The 17,233-nt window shown below is 45.9% G+C and overlaps 1 protein-coding gene across 2 annotated transcripts in view; it reads left to right on the top strand.

Moving 5' to 3' along the window:
• Positions 1 to 17,233, top strand: part of SSH2 (slingshot protein phosphatase 2) — an 878,905-nt gene that overhangs the window by 135,235 nt on the left and 726,437 nt on the right. The window lies entirely within an intron of this gene.

The following is a 17,233-nucleotide window of genomic DNA, read 5'->3' as shown; positions in this document are numbered from 1 at the left end:
CCCTGTATGCCTACAGGAATGGGCTCAGAGCCTCCTCACTGGGGGATGCTCTCGAAATTCCATGGCACAACATGAAGGCCTACACTTTTCCGCCTCTTCCTCTGATCCATTGGGTGCTTTGCAAGCTAAGGAACACAGTGAATTGCTCCCTACTGTTCATAGCCCCTTGGTGGCCGGACAGGTTTTGGTTTTCGGAGCTTCAGCATCTATCGGTGTGTCTGCCGCTCAAGCTTCTGTTGTTTCCCGAGCTTCTTCACCAGAGCAATCAGCAGTTGTGGCACCCCTCCCCACAATCATCAGCTTGGTGGCTTGGTGCCTGAGTTCAGATCTTTATAGCGCTTTAATTTGTCTGCGGATAACATGCACATCATTCAAGCGGCCAGGAAGCCCTCCACAAGATCTCAGTATAGGAGTAATTGGCTACAGTTCTGTCACTGGTGTTTGGCTAAGCAGCTGAACCCCAGGGAGGCTACTATTGACATGGCCCTCTCTTTTGTTTCACATCTAGGAGAGTCCGGCATCCATGTCTTGTCCTGCAGGACATATTTATCGGCTGTTACTGCTTATTTGTCCACTGGCCAGTGCTCGTTTTCACTGTCTAATCCAGTCATTAAAAGACACTTTGCGGGTCTGATGCATCTTTACCCTCCTGTTCGCAACCTGCATCCAAGGTGGGTTTTGAATGTAGTCCTTACGGCCTTGTATCATAAGACTTTTGAGCCCATGGCTACTGTCCATTTTAAGTACCTTTTTGTGGAAAGTGTCCTTTTTGATTGCTGTGACTTCGGTAAGGCGTGTAAGTGAGTTTCAGACCTTGTCGGTGGAGCATCCATTCCTTACTTTTCATAAGGATAAGGTTGTCCTGTGAACGAATCCCACCTTTCTTCCGAAGGTAGCTTCTGATTTTCTTTTGAATCAGTCAATTTCATTGCCGGTATTCTTCCCAGATCCAGCCTCAGAGGCCGAAAGCGTCCTGCACTGCCTGGACGTTAGAAGAGCCCTTAAGTTATACCTGGACAGAACATCTGAACTAAGGAACTCTTCACAGGTTTTTGTGACCTTTGGAAATCCGCAAGGAAAGCTGGCCTCGAAAGTGACCATCTCCCGATGGTCCGCTGCCTGTATTTCTGAGGCTTATACCACTCGGGGTCTTCGGGCCCTAAAGGGAATTCATGATCATCTTGTGCGGGGCAAGGCAGCTGCCGTTGCCTTCCAAAAATATGTTCCCTGGGAGACCATCGCGAAAGCGGCTATGTGGGCCTCCCCATCGGCTTTTTGTAAGCATTACTGTCTGGACCTGAGCTCCAGGGCTGATGCTCAGTTCGGTCAAGCTGTGCTTAGGAACCTATTTCAGTAAGGAGTTTCCATCCACCCGTAATTCTGTGAGGAGTGCTTGGGAATCTCCCATAAGTATGGAGGAAAGGGGACGCGGCGTAGGAATATAATAAAGTTACTCACTGTAGTGACTACCTTCCTCCTAGTCCATAGTCGCCTTTCCTCCATACGCCCGCCCGCCATCCCCTCTAAAAAGTTTCCTCTGTTATTGCTTAAAGGTCATAGAACTGGCGATAGAAAAGGACTGCTAGGCGATGCGCTGGGCGGAGCTAAGGATGGCGTGTGCGGTACACCGCGTAAAAAGAGAGGAAGGACACATTTTTGAAAAATGTGATGCTTTTTACAAAGTGCTCCAGTCCCGTCCCACAGGACGGAGGAATGTCCCATAAGTCTGGAGGAAAGGGGACTATGGACTAGGAGTAAGGTAGTCACTACGATGAGTAACTTTATTATAATCATCCGTTCCATGGGCTGGAACGGACAGCCACGAGGTCCTAGGAGCCATTGGCACCTGTTTCAGCCTGTGGAAGGGGTGATTATTGCTATTAGAACCCCAGATTGCCAATCTGGTAACCCAGGGTACTAAGACCAATATATTTTCTTTAAATGAATGGGTCACCTTTCAGCGTCTCGTTCATTGAAAGAAAATACTTAAACAAGATGGATGCCACAGAGTTGGAAGATGAGGATCCAATCGAAGCCCCGCTTCCATTTCCATGGCGGCCCAGCAGGGAGGCGGCGGGCGCCACCGCAGTAAGCAGGTTAGTGGGCCTGGCGGTCGGACGGAGGGTGGGGGGTAAGACAGCATGGCGGCGAAGCAACTGTCAGGTTGCTTTGAGCGCGGGCTTCCGCTTGTGATCCAAGCAACCTAATTGGTTGCTCCCCCCACCTAGGGTGCTAATCTACAAATATATAGCAACATAATTGGACACATTCTTTACATTAGCAAAAAGATAACCTATCAAAGTCAGATGCTGAGTTAGTTACAGAAGCTACAGTTGATCTAGTTTTCCCCTATGGAATTCGTCAGGCTTTTAAACAGATATTCAGAAAACACTACCCATATCTGCATCAATCCTTTACGTGCCACACATGCTAACAAAACCTATTCTCTAACCACTATTGTTCTATGATCTCCATCAACCAAAGGTTGTGGCACAGGGCCAGCAGCCCTTGCACCCTCATCTTATTGGACGTTTAGGCTACGTTTTGACTTTATGGAAGAAAAAAGTGGTTTCGTCGGCCTTCTTTTAAGTTTCGAGTCTAACGAAATTAATTTTGAAAGTGTTGTTCTATCTGCAACCAGAATCAAGGAAATACTATTAGCAACTTTACTCCAGGGCATTTGCAACGTTGAGCACTCAATTTAGATATACAATTAACATCTACAGGTTTTTTGTTGACACTGTGGGCAACTGGATGAAACTTTTGTAACATATACATTAGCCAGAGCAGGAGTGTAATAAATAAATCCGAGATCCTTAAAGCGGTGTTCATGTAAAACTTCTTCTCAAAGGTCTTTCAAATCTCTGGCCCGTTTGTTTTTGGCAATATCGGGGACAACGCTAACTTTCTCCAGGACAGCACACAATATTTCAAGGTTGAGACCCTCTCCTTTATTTCACCATCCACACATTAAATGTATTTGATGCAGCATTGTATAAATATGCTATTATTAAACGAGTAATTGCTGAAGTCCAAAAACAAGGTCTATTTTTTTGGTGTGATCAGAAAATTATCATAGCCCACAAGCATTATAAATCTACCCAAATATTAGTCAAACCACATCATAAACCTGTCTTTCTCAAAATGTTATAAAATGTGAACGGGATTTCTGGGTTCTCTGAGAAATCAGTTTGGGAGTGAAGTTTTGAAGTATTCAAAAATGGATGTATATTCCTACATTTTCGAGAGTAGCTAACAAGACTTTTTACCAGTATATGTTTGAAGTAGGATGGGTAATAGAGTAACGTATCTTGATGGAGCTTAATGACTCGCTGTATTAGTTTGACAGCATGAGGTGGCAATGGCAACGTTTTCCAGAAAGTCTTGACCAGGTCCATTGATGCAGCCAGTGCTGGAAATGGAAATGATTAACTGTGGGATCCCACCTGCGATGGGGTGGGGTTGTAGGGGGAGGGGGGCGCAGGACGCTGCAGGAGGGGGCATCAGGAGATGTTTTTTCTCAGCCCCTCCATAAATTAACATTTCCCTTTCAGGAGATAAAATCATTAACACCTGCCAAATAACTCAAGAGAGGATAAGCTTTCCCTTTAATGTCACAAGAAAAGTATAAAAGGCGTACACCTTTTAAACCTACAGAGCTATACGCAAATATTTTTCTGCAGAGTACAATTCTAACAGGCATATTCCCAGGTATTCTTTTTTTGTTTCAAAATTCTTTATTGATTTTACAGCTACAAGAATAACAGAAAACTATTTACATATGGCAGTCATATGAGAACACAATAAATACATGAGAACAACAAATCAACCACTATACAAGAAAATCAAGAAAAAAAATGTGAGCGGACGTGGTTAATCGTATTCATTAAAAGTACTCCAAATATCGTATCTGTCGTGCTGCTGTTTAAATTGAATAGACACTCTCTCCTTGATATCCCGCAATTGGCCATGGAAAAGTATAAAACAGACTTCAAGAGATTTGTAAAAATGTTATTAACCTTATGGGGTCAAATCTATGGTGTCAAAGTGTCCTTGCAATTTAGGCTGCTAAATATATTTAGTCTGGTGACACTTGGCTGTTTAGAAAAAACACTTTGGATAATGGAGGATGTTTTTTGAAGGTTCTTATGTGACAGAAAAAAACAGGAGTACCTCAGTGAATCCTCTTGAAAAAAACGATGGTGCAGACCTTTAGATACCCAAACATTAGTTTATCACACAGGGCATTTTCAGTTAAATGCCTGCATGCATGTCTTTCAGAGAATGAAGACAAAAAGCCAGGCTGAGGAATGCTCGGTCTCACCAAATAAGTTGCAAGCGTGCATGTCAATGGATACGTGCTTCTCCAGGGAGATCTCGCTTCCCTCGATAGCGAATGTGATCTCTGAACACCAAATTGGAGTGCACAAAATGCTTGAAAGCATTCACCTGCATAGTGAAGCCTCTCTGTGGGGGGAACCAGACTTAAAAATTTGAAATAAAAAACTGGATTTGCCACCATGAAACAGGCAGGAAAACAAACAAAATAGCTGCAAACAGGTGGAGAATTCTTTGCTGTTTGACTAGCTGTAGTTTATGTTCAAACTTCCGCAGGTATTCTGAACAGACATTCAAACAGTCTTGTGGTAAGTTTCTTGACCGAGATCGGTGAGAGTGGCCCAGTTGCAGGATCAGTGCAGTTTCAGTCGGAATTTAGGGAGCAGAAGCAAAGAGCAAGGTTTTGAGGTGCTTCCGGAACCGGAGATGGTTTCCTCAAGTTTCAGGGAGGCAGGAAGGCTGTTCCAGAGAGAGGCCCCTGCCACAGAGAGGGATCTACCCCCAACTCGTTGCTTGGAGAAGCGGCTGACCCCGGTGGAGTTGGAGGCTGGTGAGCAAAGAGCTTGAGAAGGAAGATATTTAGGAAGAGAGAGTTGAAGGTATTTTGGCCCCAGGCCCCAGAAGGCCTTGTGGACAATGCAGAGGGTTTTGAACTTAATCCTCGCAGCCACTGGGAGCCAGTGCAGAGATTTCAGTCCTGGAGAGATATGGTCCCTTGGCTTGAGGCCAAGGACAAGTCTCGCAGTCCTGCTCTGGATGAGTTGCAGAGGGCGGAGAGTAGAGGCAGGCAGATTTAGATAGAGGCTGTTACAGTAGTCCAGCTTAGAGAGAACCAGGGCTCTGGAGACAGTGAGCTTCTGGGGGAAGGAGAGGAAAGGAAGTATACCTCTGAGGAGGTGCAGCTGAAGAGACGTCAGATATGTGAGGAGAGAAGGAGAGTGTGGAGTCGAAGATGACCCCGAGGTTTTTTGCCTTGCTGGTAGGAGCAGGAAGAGGGCCAAGAGAGGCCAGCCAGAGAGCTGCACAGAAGGAGGGAGTGGGTGTGCCGATGAGTAGAATCTCAGTCTTACTGGCATTAAGGGAGAGGTCATTGGCGGCACACCATTCCTGGATAGCAGCAGACAGTCAGAGATGAAGGAAGGAGAGGAGGAGACCGAGGGTAGCCTGAAAATGAGCTGGCTATCATCCGCATCGCACTGAAAGTTGGGGCAGAGAGCGGCGATGCGGTAGGGAAGGAGTGCCAGATATTGGTTGAACAGCCAGGGAGAGAGGTTAGATCCCTGGGGGACACCATAGGTAGAGAAAAAGATGTCGGAGACGAAGGACCGCAGTCGGACCTGGGAGGGTCGATTGGAGAGGAAAGAGGTCAGCCACGCCAGAGCCTGACCATTGATACCCAGTTTATCACAGAGAAGGTTGAGCAGGATGGCATGGTTGACAGTGTCAAAGGCAGAAGAGAGATCGAGCAAAATGAGAACACACGGAGTGTTAGAGTCAAGGTTGGAGAGCAGGTCTTCATGAATGTTCAGGAGAGCAGTTTCCGTGCTTCTGGCAGCTCTGAAGCCAGACTGATGGTCATGAAGACAACCAACAGATTCAGCATGGAGATTATGCTGGGAGATGGCCAGTTTCTCCAGGAGCTTGCCCAGGAAAGGAGTGATGGAGATTGGGCGATAGTTAGCCGGGCAGGAGGGGTCGGAAGAGGGTTTCCTAAGAAGAGGGTGCACAAGGGAGTGCTTAAGGGGGGATGGGAAGACTCCAGAGGCGAAGGAGTGATTGCAGAAGTCAGCCAGGGCAGGAGCCAGGGAGTCGATGTGGTACTTGATAGTTTGAGGAACAGGGGTGAACCTGTTTTGACGAGACTTTCATAGAGCGGACTTGTCTGGAAACCTCGTCAGCAGAGAAAAGGGGAAAGGCAGAGAAGGAGGGAGGAGGGGTGGCTGCAGAAGGGCCAGAGGAAGAGCAGGGAATAGAGGGAGGGAGGTGATAGGAGGAGAGTGAGGACAGGATGTCCTGAGTTTTTGAAATGAAGTGAGAAGCCAGTGCCGTGCAGAGGGCCTGGGAGGGGACAGGAGAGGTAGAGACTGCAGCAGGGTTGGCCAATTCCTTGCAGATTTTAGAGTTCAGCCGAGTTGTTAGATGCTGCAGAGACGCAGGCTTGGTTAAGGGCTCTGTTCTTGGCATGAGTTCAAATACTATCTTGGGCAACAAAAACAGATAGACAATGCTAAAACGCTTGAGGGGTGCATGGATTTCCCAGATTCGAGATCCAGGGAGATATTTCTTGACTGATTCCAGATCTGGGAAAATCTTGCCCAATGAACAGCGTTGGATGCATCCCAACAATAAGAGTCTACATCAGGAAGAAGCTGACCACTGGACATAGTCTTTCATAAGCAGCTGTCTGTCATGCCTATGATAACCCCTGATGCAGATATATTCGGAAATCCTAGAGTCATACGTTTAATCTGCTTTCAAGTTCAAATGGTGGGCATAGCCTGGAAAATGTACAAATATTTCAGAATTAGCAACGTTTTAATTATATTAACATTCCCAAATAAAGAAATTGACAACTTATTCAGTCTGCTCAAACTTCCCTGACAAGCTAATCACCTTGGTCATCTCCTCCTTCACCAATCTTTATGGGCTCATAAGAAATCGGGACACCCAAACAGATTACTGCATGGCTAATCTTAAACCAGCAAGGGGTCGGCAGGATTCCCTACCATGGTCAACGACTTGTTCTCATTGAGCTTATATCCCAAGCCCCTGCTAAACTCGAGGGCCTGAATGTCATTATAAATTGATGTTGGATTACAAGCAATGACCATTACATCATTGACAAAGAGAGCAACCTTGACTGGACAACTACCGTCCAGGTGGAAGGAGTGGATATTAGAGAATGGGATAAGGGTACAAACAAAAGCATAAATATACAGAGGAAGTGGCACCGGGTAGAGGTGCCACACTTGATATGCCCCCCCGCGCTCACCTAAAGGGTAGAGAGGCAGGCCCTTCAACAATCACTCTAGTACAAGGTTAAAAAATAAGAACACTGCAGGACTCTGATAATTAGTGCTTAGACCGCCAGTGTCTCCATCAACCACCAGAGGAACTCCCACTTAACCTGAGCAAAACCATTTTAAGCATCCCAAAAACAGGGGACATCTAGGCGCTAGTACTGGATGCAAGATTGACCAGGAATGTGGCCATTCTTGAATGTTTATGTCTTGATCCCTGATGAACACATGCTGCTATGGATTCGTTTCAAAAGGGAGTGCTATAATTTTTGCGATAAGTTTGCTTTTCCCATTCAGGAGTGAATTTGCTCTATAAACTAAGCAGTACCTTACCCCATTACCTTTTTTTGGGGAAAAATTGTGATATTCGATTTCCGCCCAATGGACTTATGCTCTTGTTCCACATAATCTGAAATGTTTCAGCCACTGGGCGGGGATAATCTATTGTTTTTTTTAAAATTATAACAGAGTTGCAACACCAATCTGTGTGAAAACCCCATGTTTTGTGAGACTCCATACTCAAGATTATACTTCTAGCAATACAACACTGCACGTTTGGACCTCGTGAATTTGCATTGGTTTTCTTCTATAAAATACACAGAGTGGGGAATCGCTAAACCACATTTCTTCGTTTCATCAAAGGACTTAACAGTAGTGCTTTGTAACCTTAATGAAATATTGAACTTTCGACATCTGAAACCAAATATTTGGGCAGAACCCATAGAAAGATTAAACATAAATAACGTTGTCAACCCCCTGACCACCTTTAAACCTTCTGATTATAAATGGGTAGCTCTGGCGACTTCTTGCACCACCCTCCACCTGCTAGGGCCTGTAACTATACTAGAAGGTTTTATACACTGTCCCAGAAGTATTTTATTATTTAATTTCCCTTTTAAATGTGCCAATAACGGTCCGGCATTCTATAACCCATTAGCTATGAATCCCCTTTTGAACTCTTCAAGAGCTTAATTTTGTCAGTTTCTGAAGCTCGGCAAAGAATGATGAGGATCTTCTGTTGTTCCTATTTCATGGTCCTGTTTTCCTCAACCGCTGACATATCATCTTTGTCTCTGTTTGAGACACTAGAGCTAAGAGTGGGATCCCCTCCGGTCCCATCTCTGTTCCGATTTAAGGGAATTGTTTTCTAGAACATCTGAGGAGACTATGCCAAATTCTTAAGGATTGCCAGTTGATAGGCTGTATGCCTTGCACGCCCCACTGTAAATACACCGCAGAAATCCAGTCTTAAGGGATGCATATTTGAGTGCTCTCCCACAGGTAGTAGATTTTCTTTCTCTGTATCGTACTCTGGCAGGATAATCTGTTTTGGAGATGTTGAACCTCCTCATTATAAGGGCTTTAATTGTTTCTTTTCGTCTTACATGGTTCAAGTTTTTAATGCTTAAAAGTGGGGTTGCTGCTACGAGGAGAATAAACAGCTCCATCACTCAAATAGGTAAAAACGTATTAAAATGTACCCCTTTTGAAGTAAACCGTTCAATGCTGACAAGGTGCTGAAGCAAATTGACAGTCATTTTAAAGTGGAAAATTATGTTTAGGATGTTGGATTTGTGTGATTGGTTCTGTTAGACTTCTCAACCATGGCCAAAATGAGCATTTTAAGATTAGAAATGTGTTCTGGTCAACATTTGGCCGCTTTACAAACATTTGGAAGTGGTTCCGTTGAATCCCATAGCTATATATCCGCATGGCAAAATAGTTCTATTCTTTTGTTCTTTGTCAGACTCCACATGTTTGGGTTCAGCTGAACACCCCAACAAACGCACACTGGTACTAAATGCAGACGTGTGCAGAAATATGCAGTTGATGGATGCCTGTAGCAAGCTGATCAAATATTGATGATCTGTGGGACCGCAGCAATGGCTCACAACACGTGATTTGTCAGGTGTTTCCTTGGTGGGTAACTTAACACAATATCTATAGTTATAACTAAAGTGTAGGGTATTTCCAGTGTAGCAACACAAGGGATGGCTGACAACAGGCTTGGCTGGCAGCAATGTCTATGGTTGGCGACATTGTCAGGGGGTTGGGAGGCCAGCCAGCGATGTGTGATATTGTCCTCTGGTTCCATAGTTACAGTAGCTGCTGCTGGCAAGTCATGTTTTGTGTGAGCAAAATGTGGTCACTAGAATATCCCCATTTGCAACCATACTGTGTTTGGTATACCTCCAGTTTTGTATACTGGAAAATGCTCATCTTTTGGAGCAACAAAGAAGCGTGTGGCAATGCATGGAACCTTTTATGAGTATGTGTGTGCTTTTATAAAGCGCAAACCCAGCTTGGAAGCAATGGAGCATTTGTATATAGGGAACATACATATGTGGTTTACAGGTATGTGTAGGGAGAGTGGGGGGGGGCTCCCTGGAGTGGGAGAAGTGGGGTTGAGTGAGTATGGGCAAATTCACTCCAAGTGGCAAAAACGTATCAAAACATGTCACCTTTTTAGTTCATTGACATCAGTTTGCATTAAGTTTGTAAAAATATACAGCATTCTGGATGTGTAGGTATGTTAAAAAAAATTACACTGCTCTAAGCTTATCGAAACTGATGCTTGGTATTGGTCAATTGTATATCCGGGTGGATAGCTCGAGAGCAGGGCTCAGCTACCTACGGCTGTCCAGCTGTTTTGGACTAAAACTCCCATGATCCTCATCACTGACTAGGGCTCCTGGAAGTTGTAGTCAAAAACATTTTCCGATCCCTGCTCTAGACCTGACCTCAGCTCACCTCAGACATGGGGCTGTCTTGCACTTCTCGAGCTCTAATCCCACAGCAAGGCTGACTCATCCCATCATCCTTCAGAGGTTGATAAACCGAGTAACATTACATTTTGTAGTATGCAGACGTTATTAATGCAATTAGAAGCGGGAGGAATCCAAACCTGTGCCTACAATGCAAAGGAAAGCTTCTTTAAAAGCCAAGAGCTTTTTCGAATGGTAGAGGACTACATGTTTTGTTGAAGATGATCAAAATGTTAGAGTGAAAAGGGCATTTAATGACAAAGGTCGAGAAGCACCCTTCTTGGTATTGACGCCAAAAATGTGGGATTATATTTGAGCTGTATCAGATGCCTAAGGACAGCATTTTCCTTACGTACAATATCAAGGTCTTGTATACTGATTGACCATATCAAGAATGTCCATACTAGGTTTCCAATGGAAAGAAAATCAGGTTTCAGTATTGGTCTTGTGGTGGCCTCCGGTTTCCCTAATTTCTAACCCTCCAAGAACACTGCTTCACTACTGTGTCTGTGTATATATTTCGACCTCTCCTTCTATATCAGTCATTGTCCACTGTCTGTACATATTGTTCCCAGTTTGTGTCCTACTGCACCCCCAAAGTCATCTACTTCACTGTGCATTGCCTGCATGTTATTAAAGCACGTTCTGCAAGTCTTTCTTATTGAAACACCATGTCCTAAATAAATGCAAATACAGTTCCCTTTCTGACAATATTAGACCAACAGAACAGCTGAGACAACAAAATGTTGCTCCTTACCTTTATTTGACAAGTGCAGCAGGCTGGAGATGGTTGATCGTCGGAGGGACCAACTAAAAAAGGAACCACAATACTGAAGTTCAAGGATGTAGAACTAATTAAGTATAAGGTCCTATCTCAAAGGACTCATTTTCTTTGTCTCTGGGTTGTTGCACCAAGTTTGCTTCTTGACTTCAACTCAAAGTTCCAGTGATATGTCATTCAGCTCGTTGTTTGGGTGGTTTTGGTGTTTCTTTGACACATATAGATTCATCCTCTTGTGGGTCATCCTCATAGGCTTCAGAGTGTAAAAGCAACACTCATACCAACACATTTTCTTTGCCCTTGCCTTGGGGAGGTGGAGGGAGTCCACCTTAACAGAAAGAATATCTTTCCCCCTTGACAGGTGTGACAAAACAACTAATGCTCGACAAGTGCACAGGGATCAGTATTGGCTAAACTGCTTACTCAGTCCCACACTACTACTAAAGCAGCAGTGATCTCAATCACAAAGGTAAAACTGACACAGCCTGTGCCTTTTGTGGTAATGTAGGTCGAGAGCAGCCTATACCCTCATTAGATGTCTGAAGTGATAACCGTAGCAACAGAAATAGTGCAATGACTCCAAAATAAAAGAATGTCCAATCAAGGTTCTACAAAAACATATATACAAGCAAACTTCCAAACCCACAGGCTGGCAAACCTAGCACTTGTGGATGCCCAACAGTGTAACTCTGGTCTTCCCACATCTGGGCAACTGGATTTGCCCCCCCACCCCCTGCTTCTGCCGTAAGATGCTCATGAAACAATTTGAGTTGGTCCAAAACAAGGCTGCCAGACTTATACTCGAAATAAACCAAAGGGGTCATTTCTCTCCAGCCCTTGAATCTCTCTACAGGCTCCCAGTAGAGCTGCGTATAGCCTTTAGGATCATTTGCTTCATCCACTAAGCCGTACCGCTTGGCTACATATGGTCATAATTCCAACCATGCATACATGAAGGGACCTTAGACCAGCAAGGAAATCCCTCATTACCATTTCTAGTGTCAGTAAAACTAATGCATGATACGTGACCAGCAAACAACCCTGATAGCCCGCCCTCCTCACAAACCTCCCCTCCCCACGACCCCTGTTAATATCAGAGTATTATTAGGATAAACCCAAGAGATGGCTTGCCCAAGCTTCGCTCTCTGCCTACTTCATTAACCATGTAAAGAGTGTGTGAAGTTACTGAATGCGGCCTGCGTGGAGTCCGATTTGCTTTCCACTCCCTTGATGTCGGGGCCCCCGCAAACTCCCTCCCGCGCGATCCCGGCAGACTTTGAAGAGGTTTGCTTGCAAAGTAGCGCATTAAAACCCAAGATCAAATGAATACATGGGTAAACGATTATGCAAATCTTCCTGACTCGGGGCAGTGATGGTGCCTGTCTTCCATTGCAGATGTTTAACTCGGTGCAGCTGCCACCCCCTGCATACTAGTAGTAACCCTCCATCGGATGGGTATCTAGGTAAGATTAAGAATGACTCACAGGCAGACTAAATGGGGTGGCACACGTGCTGGTGAAGCCATACAGTAACTCGCTTCCCCTTAGCTTGCAGCGTGTGGGTTACATGCTCAATAATCGTTTGCTGTCTGCATGTCCGCATTTTTCAGCAATTACTGTTCCTGTCTGCAGCATTTAGAGCCCTTAGGCAGCAAGAAGATATTCATCCCTGACAACTGTAATTTCACACAAGCGCCGCTTCAGAGATTATTTTTTAATACGACTTGCATGTGCCTCCACATGACAACTTCACAAGAAGCCTACTTTGTGGAGTCATGTGTGCAATGCAAAACCTCTAGGCCCCCCAGGGCTTTAAGCACAGAGCAGTACTGTAGCTGGCCTCTTTTCAAGGTTCAATAACTTTATTCAGTAATCTGAAGTGCTATTTTATAGTGCTCTTAAAGTATAGTCTGCAATGTGTCTTGAACCTTAAATGATAGTATTGTTCTCATCCATCCGAACATTACACATTTGCAGGAACTCACCCAGTCGTCAAAGACGAAGTCTGCCCCCCCAGGATTCATACCTCGGTCTCACAAGTTAGACGCAGCTTTCTGCGGCCAATTTACCGAGCTTTCTTACTGATTTTGTCCTTTAATAGTACATTATAGGTTACAGCTGGAAACTATCTTTCATTCTTTTCTCTCCCAGGTAACCTAATCCATCACGCTAATACAAAAGCAGCGCAGTGCGGTATACATTCCAGTGACCTAGCATAACGAGGTTTAATGTTACATGGAGCGACAGGCTGTTTGTAAATGCTTCGCTCTGAAAAATGGAGCAAATTTGAGAGAAAGGGGAGAATGGTGCCAGGGTTATCTCGTAATCGTTGGCAGGGCTGCCCCGGCGATCGCCCGGGTTGCCCTGCCATTAGTCCCCCGCCATGCCAGATTGCGGGAGTCTTTCAAGGTGTCCCCCGAGCTGGCGTGGTGGGAGTAGGCACCCATTGAAAGATTTTGCGCACCACCCCACCGCATGCCCTGGGGCACGTAGGGAGTAGGGGGGACACATTTATGTTTTGCTGCCCAGGGCACTGCCACCACTAAGGCTGGCCCTGATCCTTGATAGTGTTACTGCGCTTTCCCATGGCTAGTCATGAGTTCTGGACTGGCTGCTTGCGGCCATTGCTGCATGTGTTAGGATGGTTTCTCTCAACCATATTTTCAGGGGTTGTGAGGCACACGCCCAAATCTATATTGCAGAACTTCAATTAATCTGTGCCTGGCCCATTGAATGGTAACAGTGCTTAAACAGCCCAGGGCAACTCTTGGGACGGGAGCAGAGTGGTTCATGATACAGTAAAGCACTTGCCACATTTAATACAATTTTGTGCACACGTTCTTGCTAAATAATACTTTATCATCATTGTACCCAAGTAAACTGCTTTGCATAGTACAGGTAAGTAGACTTCTTTAAGAAAGGCCTTTTCGTTGTTCACGGCCATAGCAGTAATCGCAGAGTATTGCATCTTTTTTCAAAGATCGAAAAGGGACGTTGACTGTAATACACTAACGTGATGTGTAGTGTACCCAAAATCCCTCACGCGTCGAGGTCCCACAGATTTATTTTCCGCCTACCGTAAGGAAGGGATGGCATCACAAGTATGACACGGACACAAAAGGTACAATTTGTAAAACCTTTATTGAAGTTTCAATGGGGTTGGAGAAACACTTCTTTGTCCTATAGCTAAGATGGGAGCAGTCTCGACCATCAAATAATAAATAAAACAGTCCTAGTTGAGTCTGTCCAATCAAAATGGCCTTTACTAACAACAATCTAATGGCTGCCCTATATCTTGTACAAAAAGTGTGAAAAGGAGAATATGTATGCAAAGGAAAGTCTGTGTTCAAATATAAAGAATAAAGATGGCTGAGTCAGCTCTCCACCCCACGTTGGACAGCACAGGGTAAGGCGGTCCCTGTAGGTGACATGACGCACTCTGGCTCAGGCTCTTAACACAAAGGCAGTTCAAGACGTGGATCGAGGTCGTCTGGCCTTCCATCTTAACGTCTTGCTTTCCAATTTTCAAAACACAGTTCACCAAAATGTTCATATTGGTCTCCCTCAATCGGGCTCAGACCTCTCAAAGCAAACAGTTCAACAAAACACTTGCAGGGATTCCCTTCCCCAAGCTTAATTCACCTCCTTTAGGGGTTCCCTTCCCCTAACTTATTACACCTTTGTTCTCCCTCAGTCGGGCTCGGACCGTTTCCTGATGTCGAAGACTTTCGAATGTGCATGTTTATTTTTTTTGACAAACCGCTGCACGACCACTTCGACTTTCCAGTGTTGAACTCACACCTTTATTTGCCCCAGTGCTTTCTGGTCTGGGTAGTTCACTGTATTATACACCAGTTCAATGTTCACAGTTTACTTTCCCCTTTTCTCTGGGTCAATTTCAATCACTTAGTTTTCCAGTTCATTCAGTTTATCCCTACAAACTTTTCACCTTTCACTGAGACTTTCGAGTGGGCTACTCTGTTGCTCACTATCGCTTACTTTACAGCTATCGTTATTTCAAGGTTCATTTGCAGGTCTGCCTTTCTTCGCATCTCATCCACACGCATGCAGCCTTCAATTGCGATGAAATGTTTCCACTTCAATCTTTCTTTAGCACACACCCCTTTCTCTCACGTCGCTTGCCAACTCACCGGCTGTGTGCGTTTCTTTCTTGTCTTCCAGTTTACAAGTCAAGGTTAGTGCCTATAAAGGCTTGGCCTCGCCGACCTAATTCTGCTTTTCACCCGGGAGGGTCACTGGCACCCTTGAAACACAATGCAGCCTTCTTGTTTGCGACTCAGCCTTCTCCACTTATCTTTTGCAGCCTTTTGGCGGCAACAACCTCCTGCAGGGAATTCCGGGGTTCTCCACCTGTGGCGCTTGTCACTCGGTACGTTGCTCTGCTCCAGTAGGTCCGCCTTCGCCCTGGAAGTTCTGCTCTTACTCGTGTGCCACCTTGCTCAAGAGTATGTCACTATGTTCTGTCTTTTATCCGTGCGAGAACAGCTAATTGGTATCAGATGCATGCACTTAGAGTCAAGTGCATGAATTTGCCTGACCCAATTAGCGGGACACGTCCAATGAAATGTGTAAGAGTTAGCATTCTTACTCTGTCACCCCCTTCCTAGGCCCAGTGTTAGTGTGGAAAGGCGGGGGTGGGAGTTGGGACACCAGAGAATCCGATCAAATAGGAGGGATCATAGGTACGGGAAAGGGATGAATACTGCGTCTTGCCACTGGCGGTCTCACCCCCACTCCCTGAAAACCCCTCACCCAGGTGATTTCACCCCCCTGCACTGGTCCACTCCCAGAGTCTGTATCCAAAGGTGATGGTCGGGCCCTGGCCACCTTAGAGATTCCCGGGGACTAGCAGGTGGGACACCCTTTGGTTTCTCACACTACCTAGTTGGTCTCACATAATGCAGAGCGCATAAGAGTTTATATTGCTGTTTTTTGTTTATCGATAATTCCACTGCTTGTCAGTGGTTTGCCCTAGACTACTTCTCGATGGCTGTTGATGCTTGGTCCTGTCTGCTGACATTCCATCCCAGACTGCTCGGTGACTGTTGACCACGTGGTCTTGGCCCTCTGGCCCGGCCTTCACCATAGGGAGACTGGGGCCCTGTTTGTTTTTTCTCCTTTGAGAATGCATTTCTTTTACCCTTTCTCTTAATTTTCTCTTGGTCTGGCTTCCACGTCCCTCTGCTATGGAGAGGACTCTCTTTAAGTGTTGCCCGTCTTGCAAAAGCACATTTCCTCAGAAAGACGCCCAGTGCCGATGCAGTAAGTGTCTCCCTCATGACCATGGCGAGCGCTCGTGTAAAGTCTCTAAGCTAGTTTGACCCAAGAGGCTGAAAGACAGGCGTACAAAATGGTGGGCGGCCTACGCCATGCAGGCAGAGATTCATTCCCCCACTGGTGCTGTCGAATTAGGTGAGGCATGTGTCCGCAGCCATGGCTTTGGTTCGGAGGCCGTTCACCTTACTGTGGAGCCTTCGCACTCCCACGTGTCCGTCCCTGCCCCGACAGGCATGCCGCCGGCAGTGCTATGGGGAAGTCCCACCCGAGCGACGGGGGCACTCACGCACCACATGCTTCTAAGCACACAACCCACAAATTATCTCCGGCTGATACGTCAAGGAAAGTTTCATCGCCCGCAGGCACACCACATAGCTCTCAACCATTTCTGTCCGAAAGGCAGGTGAAAACACCTGATTTTGTTTTTGGCGGGTGAGAGCCCATTGAAATGAATGGGCGTGCAGGAGGCTTGGCGGGTGAGTCAGCTCTTTACAAGGCGGGTGACACCTGCCAAAAGCGTGAGAGTTGAGAGTTATGCAACCACCTTTGCGGCCTATGCATGGAACTAAACCTAGGTCTATAGAGGGCACTCCCTCAAAGCCTTCCACTTCTGATGGTACAGTCAAAAGGCGCAGTAATTCTGAAAAACGGAGGAGTGCCAATGACCGTGGCAGGGCTGAAAGATGTGCCGAAACGTTCCCAATTGGTAAAAACACTCCTGATGCTTTCTAAGGCTGATTCACCCGTTTTGGACCCCAGGAAGGTCCCCTCCTCACCCGAGGGCTATTCTCCGGCCTCCCCTTTCCAGGGCCCTACTTCATGGCCCAGCCTCTTCTGCACAGCCCTTGGCCCCTCCTGATCCTTCAGACTCCTCTGAATGTATCAGGGATAGGTTTGAGGCCTGTATGAGCACAATGGCTAAGTTCATTGACTTCTCAGGCCAATTTGAAGCATAGGGATGTGGACCCAGACCCCATTCCTCCTAAGTCCCAGAAACTCCACTCTCACGGTGCCCAATTTCCCTTCTTGGAG

Source organism: Ambystoma mexicanum, chromosome 9, assembly GCF_040938575.1.
Source record: "Ambystoma mexicanum isolate Mex_15411 chromosome 9, UKY_AmexF1_1, whole genome shotgun sequence".
Lineage (NCBI taxonomy): Eukaryota > Metazoa > Chordata > Amphibia > Caudata > Ambystomatidae > Ambystoma > Ambystoma mexicanum.
Note: the sequence above shows the minus strand (reverse complement) of the source record. Positions and strands in the feature narration are given on the sequence as shown.